Raw genomic sequence first — 12178 nt, forward strand, 5'->3', positions numbered from 1 at the left:
TCTTCTGAAAGGATGAGCTTCTCTAAGTAGGAGTTCACTTACATATCACCAGGTTCAGTGTTAGGCCATGTAGTGTGGCTGGAGAGAAGAATGGAGAACCAAGGCCAAAATTAGCATATAGAAGAAATCAATGGCAGAAAGACTAGGCAAGCAACAGAGGGTGTGCAAAAGTTGTATGAAAATCAGTGTGTGTGTGTGTGTGTGTGTGTGTGTGTGTGTGTGTGTGTGTGACTATTATGTATGTGTGTATGTGTGTTGAGGGAAAGGATAGTGCCATTGAGCTTTGGACATTTTTCTCTTATTTGTGGCTTTCATCATTGGAAATGTCTTTTTCACCCTTTTCTTCTTTTCTGTTTTCTTATTGAGTTATCTCCTCTTCTACCACAGAACCTTATCTAATTTTGTTTGTTTGTTTTGGGACATAAGACCCTGGAAATCTCAATAGGTGCTGACTGAACCCTATATTGTCTGTTCCACTAAGATTCAAGGAAAACTCTTTGAATCTGTGCCACAGAGAAAGTCAAATATTCGCAGGCACGAGAAAATCTGCAGGAACCCCAGGACAATGTAGTCCCCTTGGGACCTGTTAGGAATGTGGTGTGGCTGGATAATTAGGGGTGGGCAGGGGTGAGTGGTGAGAAAAGTGAGAGCTCCACACCAGGCCTGACTGACCATGTGACGATGAGGTCATCACACAGGAACTGCAGGGCACGATGAGGTGTTTTAAGCCTTTCTGGGCCAAATTTAGAGAACAGGCTGGGGATGGTGTAAGGAAAGCAGCAGGTAGGAGCAGAGAGGCCTCTTCTTAAGAGTCTGTGGCAGTGATCCAAGCAAAGGGTAGCTGCAGACTATGGTGTCACGTTGGCAGAGAAGAGAAAGGGGCTACCCAGTGCCAGACAGATCCTGGAGCTCTGGACCAAGATGAAGAAGTTTCTTGCATGCCTTCAGTACCAGAACCCCAAAGCTGAGGTTTTTGGAAGACTAGGTGGAATGTGAGCTATTTTCTCGTTTTTATCAGAGCCCAACCCATGGAACAGCAAAGGCCACGAATCTGTCTGCTTTGAGGTGCCCTGTCTACTTCAATGTTCTGGAGGTGATTTGAGAATTTCTGGATGGTTCTAAGAAAGCTAATACCCAGGATACCACTTGCTCACAGGTACCTCAAAGGAAGTCAAAAGGAAACATTATGTTAGACGTTGGATCCACAGGTGACCTTTCTCCTTACTGACCTTTCCCTTTCGAGTGACCTATGTCTATTCTGTCCTTTCCCCTGGAAGTGACAGATATTGCTTTTGCAAATCATGATAAAGAGGATGAAACAGAGGCATTACCCCAAGTTCTGGGGAAAGTTCTAGGCAGAATCAGAAACATCTCTTTCTTCCAAGCATCTACAGCAGTTAAGAAGCCATGGCTCTCAGTGGGATAGATGAGAGTCATGGGATAGGTGCCTACAGACCTTTGCTTCCTTTAAAATAGTGAGGAGTCCTTGCAGTCCTCCAAGGACGTGTGCTCTGTTGGTGCTTACCAACCCTGGGGCTTTCCCTTTGGCCTGGTACTTTGGAGGAGAAGTTAGTTAATTAGGGAAGAGGACGAGGAGTTTATGAATTGTAAGTAAGCAAGACAAGGACTCAGGCTCAGCAGAGGAACTGATGAAAGCCTTAGGGGATGGTCTGGGTCTCCTTCATTCTTAGTGAGCCTAAGTGTCCTGGGCCTGAAGCCCACTGGAAACTTAGTTCAAATTGCCAGCAGGCTGTGGAAAGTTTACTCCTCTGAGGGTGGAACCCAGGAGACTAGACATGCCCTTTGCTTCAGAAAGGTTTTGACACATTGAACACTTGAAAATGTGTAATCTGAGGTTTCATGGCCTATGAAGCATTTTATTGATTTTATCATGTATCTTTCCCATATAGACTTTTGTTGTGGCTCTTATTTAGGTCCCATAAGTCCCATTTAACAGATCAAAGGATTTGGATATGTAGATGTTGAATGCGATTCTAAAGGTTGTAGACAGCTAGGAAGCAGATAAAGATCTAAACTGGGAGTCTCTTCTCAACCTACTGGGTGCTTTTCACTGGCACCTCATAGAGACAGTCAGTATCTCAGGTGCTGAAGACACAATAGTGGGACTAAGAGAGAATTGTCACCTGTGGGAAATTCTCACAGTCTAATTCTGTGTTTTTCAACCTATGGATCGCAGCCCCTTTGACAAACCTCTATCTCCAAAAATACTTACATTATGACTTAAAACAATAGAAAAGTTATAGTTAAAATTATAGTTTGGAAGTAGCGATGAAATGATTTTATGGTTGGGGGTCACTACAACGTGAAGGGTCAAGATTGAGAACCACTGGTTGCTGGAAATATATTCATTATCCCCAAGAGTACTAAGAGATTGATTGGAGAGAGAGCACAGGCAGTGACATGCTTGCCCTGCAAACATGGGGAACCAAGTTCCACCTCTAGAGTCCACCTCAAAATGCCAAGCATTGGAATATCAACCCAGGGCAGGCAGAAACAGGACGGTCTCTGGCACTCACTGGCCAGCTTGTTTAACAGTTGGTGACTTGCAGGCCAATGAGAAAACCTGTGTCAAAGGAGTTAGACAAGTTCCTCCAGGTGAGACCTGCCTAAATTTGTCCTTGGCCTTCACATGCATACACACACCCCCTCACTGTGCCCCCCAATACATAGAGGACCCCCCCACAAACAGATCACCCCACAACACATGAACATGCATTAAAAAGTAGCAAAATGTGAGCTATTAATACAGATAAGAATTATAAAAGAAAACTAGGTTGCTAGGGGGAAATGCAGCCATTGAACCCAATTTGGATTTGGTGTGTGTTTGTAGATTTACGTGGATGATTGAAAACCGGTGGTAACTTTTGACCCTGAGAAGTAGAGGAAGAGATTGGGATTGGGAGCTGATAAGGGGTCACAGGTGAGAGCAGGAAGGCAAGAACTTGTGCCTCCGGGTCTGAGTGGGTGTGGCTGGTTGGGAGCAGGCCAACAAGAGTGTGGTGTTGGTCAACCTCAGATCTGTGAGCCGCGTCATGCAGAGGACACAGTCATGCCCTGTTGCTGTCTAAGTGACAGAAGCAATGTCAGTCTTCAACAGGGACATTGCCTTGGCTTTATGCTTTGGCAATCATTCTAAGACCTTACTCCACCAGGTTATGGAAGCAAAGGCACCAACTAGGAGCACGCTGCAGAACTTCAGGGCAAAGATGGAAGCCTTTCGGCTTCAGGTCCTGGAATTTTGGACTGCAGTATGTGTTGTGATTGTAACTCTAGATAAATGGCCAATACTTGAGACTTGTCAATGTTTGCTGTCTTTTAAAAGTCACTCTTGACCTTTTGTTTTGTTTTGTTTTGCTGTGCTTTTTTCTTTTTATAAAGGTGTTAAGGGATAATGGAGCCCTGGACACATCCAACAATTATCAAAGATTCCAGTTACATGTTTCCTAGTCTCTTCTCCAGTTACATGTTTCTTAGTCTCTTCATGATCTAAGGACCACATGACAGATGATACTCAGGAGGGAAACTGGCTGCCAGGATGCTTACTTACTGGGTCTTGACTATCAAGGGTCATTTTAATACTTTTATTAGCTGTGTGACAATGGACAAGTTGCCTAACCTCACTGAGTCTTAAAGTAGCTTCTCTCACAGAATCATAACTGAATTAGATGAAGTTTGGACCTAGATTCACAGGAGGAACTTAGCACAGTACCAAGAGAATCCAGGCTTCTTTCCCACAATGCTATTAATAATGATACATCCAACAATATAGAGTACTGACATATGTAGCTGAGTGCCTGAGACATCACATTGCCTCTCACTCCAGAATTCTTTAAAATACTTTGAAATCCATAGATAAAAGAAGTGAGATGAATACTTTTTTTTTTTTTTTTTTTTTTTTTTTTTTGCTTCACAGAGGAATTTTGTCCTGTGGAAGTAGGCATTCCCCTGTGACTATGGGCTGTCTGAGCCATATGAGCCTATATGAGCCTGTTTAAGTATCCACCTGTCCAGGTGGCAGCATTGAACACAATTCCAGGTCCTACTTTAAGAACAAAGGTTCTTTGGTTCTGAATGCTACTATAGAGGTAGGCAGATCTTTGTTTAGCTCCAAACCCACTTACTTCAGGCAGAGCACGTGATTCTGAAGTTTTACTCCTTTGACAGTCTCCCAGGGGCGTCAAGAAAGCCCCGAACAGTGGAGGAAGGAGGTGACAATAGCCAATGCACAAGCCTGTCATTTCATCAGCTAAAATAGATGGCCCCTTCAAAACGTTGCCTGATGAGAGTAATAGAGGGGAAAGTCCCAAGATTTATCACCTCCTCTAAAACTCAGAGATCTAAAAGATCTCCGCTAACTTGGAAGTCCCTATATATCCCCAGACCCCAGTGCCTCACCTCTACGCCTCCTTGGCCCATGTGGTTCAGTCTCTGGAGGGACTTACAGTTGAAGATTCAAAAAAACAATTGTCAAAAGTAGACAAGGATGAATTTCGTCTTTAAGTTGAATGTCTTAAAAAATTATGAGAATATAACTTAGAACCCAACAATATTTCCTTTTTGTATGGATGTGTGTATGGGTGTACATGTATGCACATGTTTGTGTGTGTACACATGTGTGAGCTGTGTACACAGCATGTGTGTATGGAAGTCAGGAGAAGACCTCCAAAGTCATTGTCCAGGTGCCTTTCAACTTTTATTTGAGACAGGATCTCTCTCTTTGGCCTGGAACTTCACCAAGTAGGTTAGATTAGACAGTCAACAAGCTTCCAGGGATCTGCCTGGTGCTTCCCATCCTGCCATTTCTGGGGATTACTAGTGTACCCATATATTTGGGGAGATTCTTAGGAGTGAATTCAGGTCCTCACACCTGTGAGACAAGGCTTTGTGATTGAACCCCCTCCTCAGCTTCCAGCAACACTTTCCACACCTCCTTGTTTCTGTTTCTAACCATTTTGGTCCTCCCATAGCTTCCTTTCGCTGCCACTCTCCCACAAAATGCATCTCCAACTCATTAAGCTTTTCTGTCTCCCTCAGCATTTGGAAACACTTGCTCTTTCTGCTTAGTTGCTTTTCTGTAACCTGCGGGATCTGTTCTTTCCCCACGCTAGATTATGGATGGCAGAGGATCCAACTGACAGAGGCTGTGTCTCCACAGGGACTGAACATGTCAGGTCCCAGAAAGGACTGGATGTTGGGTCTGTGACCCCTCCCCCCACAGTGTTACACTGGAGCGTGGTCAGTTTACCATGGGTTCTATGGCTCATCATTAGCACCTTGCTGATTGTATTCAGTCATTTCCTTGTGGAAAAATGAAGTGGAACAGGAAAGAGGAAGGGGTTGCAACATGGGACTGAGGCCAGCTGTGTTGGTCCTGAGGGAGCTGGGAAGTATGGGAAGCAGGCTCTGCTATCAGCTGAGTACTGCAGAAGGGAAAAATGGGGGCGGGGAGGGGGGAGAGTCGTGCAAGAGAGCGGAGGTGTTGGAAGGGGGTATAGTAGGTTCTAGCAGGTGAAGCAGGAAGTGGAGAAGAGAAGACATGGGATGCAGACAGAGGTGATGGGACCCTGAGGCAATGGTCATTGGATTTCCAGTCTAGGGAACTGGATATAATGGCCGAGGGGATCTGCCAGGAGCAGATTTCTGAGCAGTAACTTAAAGCTCTGGCCAAGAGACACTGAGATAATAATCAGAAATGTCTCTTGGAGGTGAAAAGCCGTGGCAGCCTGTAAGGGAGACATCTCTGGATCCGGGGCAGATATGCCACACCTCTGAGCTACTCATATCCACCTCTTGGTGCTTTAGAACCTACCAGGGTCTCCAGTTTAGCTTCCCAGACATCCATACAGATAATCTCCGCTTCCATGGCTGAACTGACAGACATGAAACAGCAGTTAATGTTGCAGAAACCTTAGAGACTGTTTTCTTTCTATTAGTGTGATAAAGACCATGACCAAAAGCAGCTTGGGGAGGAAAGGGTTTATTTGGCTTACCTATTCTGATCACAGTCCATCACAGGCTGGAACTCAAGTAGGGCAGGAACTGGAGCAGAGAACATGGAGGAAGGCAGCTCACTGGCTAGCTCCTCCTGACTTGCTCACTTTACTTTCTTATAACATGCAGGATTACATGTCCAGGGGTGAAACCACTCACAATGGGCTGGGTCTTCCCATATCAATCAGGAAAATAACACCCTACAGATTGCCTGTAGGCCAATCTGATGGTGGTGTTTCTCAACCACAGTCCTGTTTTCCCAGACAACTCTGGCTTGTGTCATATTGACAAAAACTCACCAATACAGAGGTCATACAGAGAAACTTCCTTCTTTTAGATTTGAGAAATCGAAGACTGGAGTCTTCTCCAGTCTTCTGCTTCTGAAGCTGGGTCCTCAAGAGCAGTGGAAATGAATTCCACAGTGTCTCAAGGTTGACAAATAGGACACGGTAAACAATGAAGACAGCATTTCTATGCCCGTTATCTTTTTCAATTCTTAGGATAGGCAATGATAAGAAGTGGGGCTGGTCCACTTTGCAGACTAAGAAACAGAGTTCAGGACCCTTTTAGGCATCTGCAGATAGTAGAGAGAGGGACCTCACTTTGCAGTGGTAAATGCCATGCCACCCTCAAAGGTCGACTCCTTACTTGTGAGAATGGCTTAGCTGAGTGTGGTGGGACACAACTACAGATCCAGCAGTTTGGAGGATGATGATGTCAATACCTGTGATGACACCAAAGATGGAACAAATGGGGTCCCATTACCTCAACCACTGTTGAGTTTTGATATTGAAATCGGAGGGGTCTCTATGGCACCTACCATTTGTAGAAGTATGCAAAAGGCAAAATGCACAGAAGAGAGATGGGAAAGAAGGCCAAAGAGAAATGAAGAGAAGAATAAAAGTTACAGTATTTTTCATCACTCTTGCCTCCAACTCTGGTCACTTTCTCCCCAGGGTATGGCTTTGGAATCCACATTGGCCAAGTAAGCTACATATCTCGATACCCACCCATCTCAGGAGGTTGGTTTTGAGCTAAACAGAGCAGAGAAGATGCCTTCTTCTTTAGTTGGAGTATCATTGGTGCCTCTTCAGCACACACTGGCCTAGATACTTTACATAGTTCGACTTCCAGGAGACAAGAGGGCTCTGGTCTCCATCTCAGCTTATAATATTTTGTGTACATGTGACAAGGTAAAAGCTTTAATAAGATGTGGATGGCCCAATATGTCTCTCGTCATGCTCCCCTGTTTGGTAGGGTAATGTCTTTGGCTGCTCTATTTCTTTATTGCCTGCTGTAGAACACCTCAGGGAACCCCTTAATCGTGAAGCATGATACTGACATCTACAAAATTTTTTCTCCAAAACTACACGATTGAATGACAGTCTTCCTCAACCCTCCCCCCAATGCATAATGTTATAAGTTAGTTTATAGGTTTTTGTCAGGCTCTGTTAAAAGCTATCTGCAGCACACCAAATGGAGCTTTCTACTTTATTCTAGATTGTCTAAAGCTTCACAGATGATTCTCCACCTAGATGTTTAAGGATTTTTCTTCCTCGACTCCCATGATCCTCACCCATAGCTTACCTCTGCTAATCCCTCCACTCTCACTCTGTAGCTCAAGCAGGCCTTGACCTCCCAGTCTTCCTGCCTCAGCCTCCAAAATGCTAGGATTACAAGCTTGTACCATCACAAGCACCTAAACTCCTACTCTAAGTTGCCATTTAAAAACAGTTTTTCAATTATGAGCTCAAATTTCACTTTCTTTAAATGAATAAGCACAAATGAAAAAAAAAAAAAAAAAAAAAAACCCATCGCACACCCAAGTCCAGCACGGTTTCATGGGAGCTCAGAAGTGACAGTGGGAAGTGCCCCACAGAATGGAATCCTACCCACTAAAATTAGGCTGTTGTTTTTGGATTACACATGGTGAACTAATTTATTGTTTGAAGTGATGAAAAAGGTATTCAGCATGGTGGGTGGTGGGTTTTATCCATTTGCCTGCCCAGAGCCTCTGAACCATTTCAAGCTAGGGGAATGCCACTGTTTTGGTAGCTGTTAGTAGGAATTGGCTACAGTCTGTATGTTAAATAAATACAAACTGCCTATTTAATTATTTAACAACGAGGACAAGCGTCCCACTATTGGCAAGCAGAGAGCAGTCAACAGAACACGCTGCAGAATCCGGGCTGGTTCCCATGATACCATCTGACCCAGTCCTCGCTGGCTCTGCGGGGCATCTTATCGAAGCCTTGATGGAGTGGGAACGTGGCCTGCAAAGGGAGTACACATTTCCTTAAGCAAGCCAATTCTGGAGAAGCAAGAGCCGCTTAAACTCCAGACGGGATCCAAGGCGACTGCTGTGTCAAAACTTCCCTTGGCTTCACTGATCTTTTCTTTTCTTTCTCTCCCCGCCCCCCCCCCCCCCCCCCGGCACTTCTGCTGAAATTGTTGATGTCCTGGCTGCCCAGAAAAGGCAGTATTTGAGCAACCAGAGGCAAGCAGCCTGTTTACTTAAGAACTACTACAGCAAGGAATCCCAGTCTTTGTTTTTGAGAAAATAGCTTGTGAGACCATGTTGGTCTTACTGTTTGCTGTAGAAGAATTTTTAAAAAAGACCCTCAAAGACTAATTTATATGAACACTCAGTGTGGCTGTGAGTCTGCTAACATTTCTATGCCACATCTGAAGCACTGATGTGGCTGATGTCAGCAGTCATTCTAGTTCAGAGACTGGGGGCTGAGGCTGAAGGAAGACTGAAGGAAGAACATAATTAGAGACTTGCTTCTGTAACCTTGTAAGTTTTGCAGGGTCATATATACGTTTGTAGTTTTGGAATGAGGAGGTTACAATACCTATATACTGTGTAGGATCTAATTACTGCCTAATGAGTAATGAATATATATATATGCACATATATACATATAGTATTACAGTTAATAAGTGTATGTAATACATAACACACACACAAACAAATGTTTGCATATACCAAACAGCATGTGTCTACATACACACGCATCTCAGATGTTCACTTAATTTCCCTGAGACTTATTCATTTGCCAAGTAAAATAAATGTAAGTTTCATTGTGAGTCCAACATGCTAGACTGGTAGAAGGTTTAACACAGAGTAAACTTCAGTGTTAAACACAGGAGAGAGGACTCCCAAATGCTCCTCATTTATAGAACATTTTAACCCTCCCCTTCTCAAACCAGTCCATCATTCTAAATTTAGGGTCATTTCCAAATACAGTGCACTCCCTGCCACTCCTCAAAAGCCAGCCACATCCATCCAGAAGACAGCCTACTGCTGCCTATTAGCCCCATTGCGATTCTCTCTCTCTCAGCTTAGGCATGTGAGCTGATTGGAGCCCATGTGACTTTGTTCACATCCAAGCTTAGTCAGATGAATTTTTCAAGCATGATTTGCAAGTCGGCTCTCACATGCCTCCTGAGTCCAGCTGTGTGGCAGCTGCCACTCTGTGCATCCGCTCAGCTCACTTGGATGAAAAGCGTTTTGCCTAGACTGACTGGGTCTCAGCCCAGCTGCTGGCTCCTGTTGTTGGGATGTTTACTGCCCCGCTGCAGTTCTACTGTGCTGGTCTCATCACCACACGTGGGTCTGAAGACCATGCTAACACGTGGCCGTGCTGCAGTGGCCAATTTGGATGGAATTGATCAGCCACTGACACTTCTCTGAGGCATTCGCCTCAGCCCTTCCTGACCACACGTGGTGCACAAATTGCTACTGTAGTAACAAGTAAAGGTCCCAGGACTATATACCCTTTAGTGATGGGGCCATGCCATGTGTGACATCATATCAAATGATGTATTTCTAACAGCTGGCACGAGAGAACATACTCAGTCTGCAGCAAGGCCAGACTAGAGGCAGAAATCCATCCGTCCTTCTCCAATTTGGGCAAGCTGCATTTTTACCTTTACTGCTCTGTCCCCACAATGATGGCTGTCACACCCCAACAGGGATTTTTGTGGCATGGAAAGGCTGTGCTGTGCTGAAAAGGCTCTCTGTGGTGAGTGTGTGGTGTGGGAGGAAGCCTGATGAGTCAGATGACCCCTAACCAAGAGAACTTGGGTGAGTTGCCTCTTCTCTAGGCTTCAAACTCCTCTGTTTGTTATCACATTAAACCTTTAGCTAAAAATCTGCTTTAGAAACACTGGTTTCCAGGCTCAGCCCAGAGATCTTGCTTCTGTGTTGGTAGCAGGGCCAGATCCATGCATTCTGATGCACGCCAGTAGCGTCTACTCTATAAGCATTCTAAATGAGACAAATACACGGACAGAGCAGGAAGTGAGCTGGACTGAGATGCTCAAGCGTAGTCTACAAGCAAGGGGCATCTGAGATGTCCCCATCATTATATTTAGCATGAAGATTCCATACCACCCAGGACCCTTCAGAGCTTTCTTAAATGCTCTGTTTTGGTAAAGAGTATACTTTTTATTTCCCGGAAGCTTCATGTATCAACAGAAAGACACTGTCACAGTGTGGAATATCTCCAACGCCTCTCGAATGGACTGTAGCACTGCAGTCTCTCACACAGCAGCTATGCCTATGTGCTATTGAGCATCTGAAACAGGGCTTTCTTATAGGCATGGCAACACATGTCTATAATCCTAGCACTTTGGAGATGGAGGAAGAAGGATGCTAGGTTCTAGGCAGCACTGAATGAGCTCAAGGCCAACCTGAGTCACATACTGAGACTTTATCTCAATTCCTTTCTCCTGTGCCAAAAGAGTAACACAGCTCTTTGGAATTGGGATTCACTGTAAATGTAAAATATGTATCAGATTTCAAAGGTGTCATTGCAGAAGTGTACACAAAATCTATATATTTTATGATCTTTACATAATTAGTGGTAATTTATATAATAATAAATAATATATTTAAGTTAGTTCATTTCAAATACCTATTATTATTTTTATGTATATGGAGTTTTTTCCTGCATGTATGTTTGGGCACGGTGTATGTGACTGTTGTCCACTAAGACCAGAAGAGAGTGTCAGATCCCTTGGAGCTGGAGTGACAGACGGCTGCGAGCCTCCATGTGGGTGTTGGGAATCAAACCAGGTTTCTCTGGAAGAGCAGGCAGTGCTCTTAACTACTGAGCCATCTTCCAGCCCCTTAATTCACTTTCTTATTTGTGTATGTGTGTGTTGCTCATGCATGTGTGTATGTTTGCATATGTGTGGGAGCATTTGTGTATGCAGCTGCCCATGAATGTGTGTGCACATGGAGGCCAGAGGTTGACATCACTGTCCTTGATTGCTTTCCACTTTATATATTGAGTCTAGGTCTCTCCACGGACTCAGAGTTAACTGATTTGGCTGGTCTAGATAGCCAGATTCCCCAGGGCACCTGCTGTCTCTGCCCCTGACCATTGCTAAGTGCTGGGGTTTCAGGTGCCCTGCCAGTGCCTGCCTGGCATTTATTTTCCTGCGTTCCGGGAATCCAAACTCTGTTCTTCACACTTGCGTGGCAAGGGCCTTATCCACAGAGACATCTCTCTGGTCCCCTAATGTTAGGTCAATTGTAAAGAGCAGTTTTATGGGAACATTATATTAAAAATACCTACATTCTTGATGCATACTACTTGATGAATCTGAGCATTTGAAATCACCTCCACATCATAGTAAGACACACCTGTGACTTTTAAACTTTTCCCACTGCACCCCATAACTTTTTGTACTAAAAACCAAGAGATTTAACAAAACTTAAAAACAACCTGCTAAATATATGTGTTCTGAACTCACTTAAAAGTTGTTTTTTTAATCTACTCTTTAAAAAATGTTAATTTGTACGATATAGTATTGTCTACAGATGTCAAACTGCATAGCAGAGCTCTGTAAGCCCCACACTTCTGGGTACTAGGAATTGAGCCCATGTTCTTGAATGAATGTCCTAGGCAAGAATTCTCACACTGAATGGTACTCTCAGCACTCCTTTTACCTTTTTTTTTTTTTTTTTTTTTTTTTTTTTTTTTTTTTTTTTTTTTTGAGACTGGGTGTCACTAAACTGTGCAGACTGACCTTGAGTCCCTCTATAGCCTAGGCAGGCCTTGCACTTTTGATCTTCCTGCCTCAGCCTCTAGAGACTACATGCCTGAGCCACCTGGCCTGGCTTATGACTTTTTCCCGAATAACTGAAATTCTA

The sequence above is a fragment of the Cricetulus griseus genome (assembly GCF_003668045.3).
Source record: "Cricetulus griseus strain 17A/GY chromosome 1 unlocalized genomic scaffold, alternate assembly CriGri-PICRH-1.0 chr1_1, whole genome shotgun sequence".
In the NCBI taxonomy this organism is placed as follows: domain Eukaryota; kingdom Metazoa; phylum Chordata; class Mammalia; order Rodentia; family Cricetidae; genus Cricetulus; species Cricetulus griseus.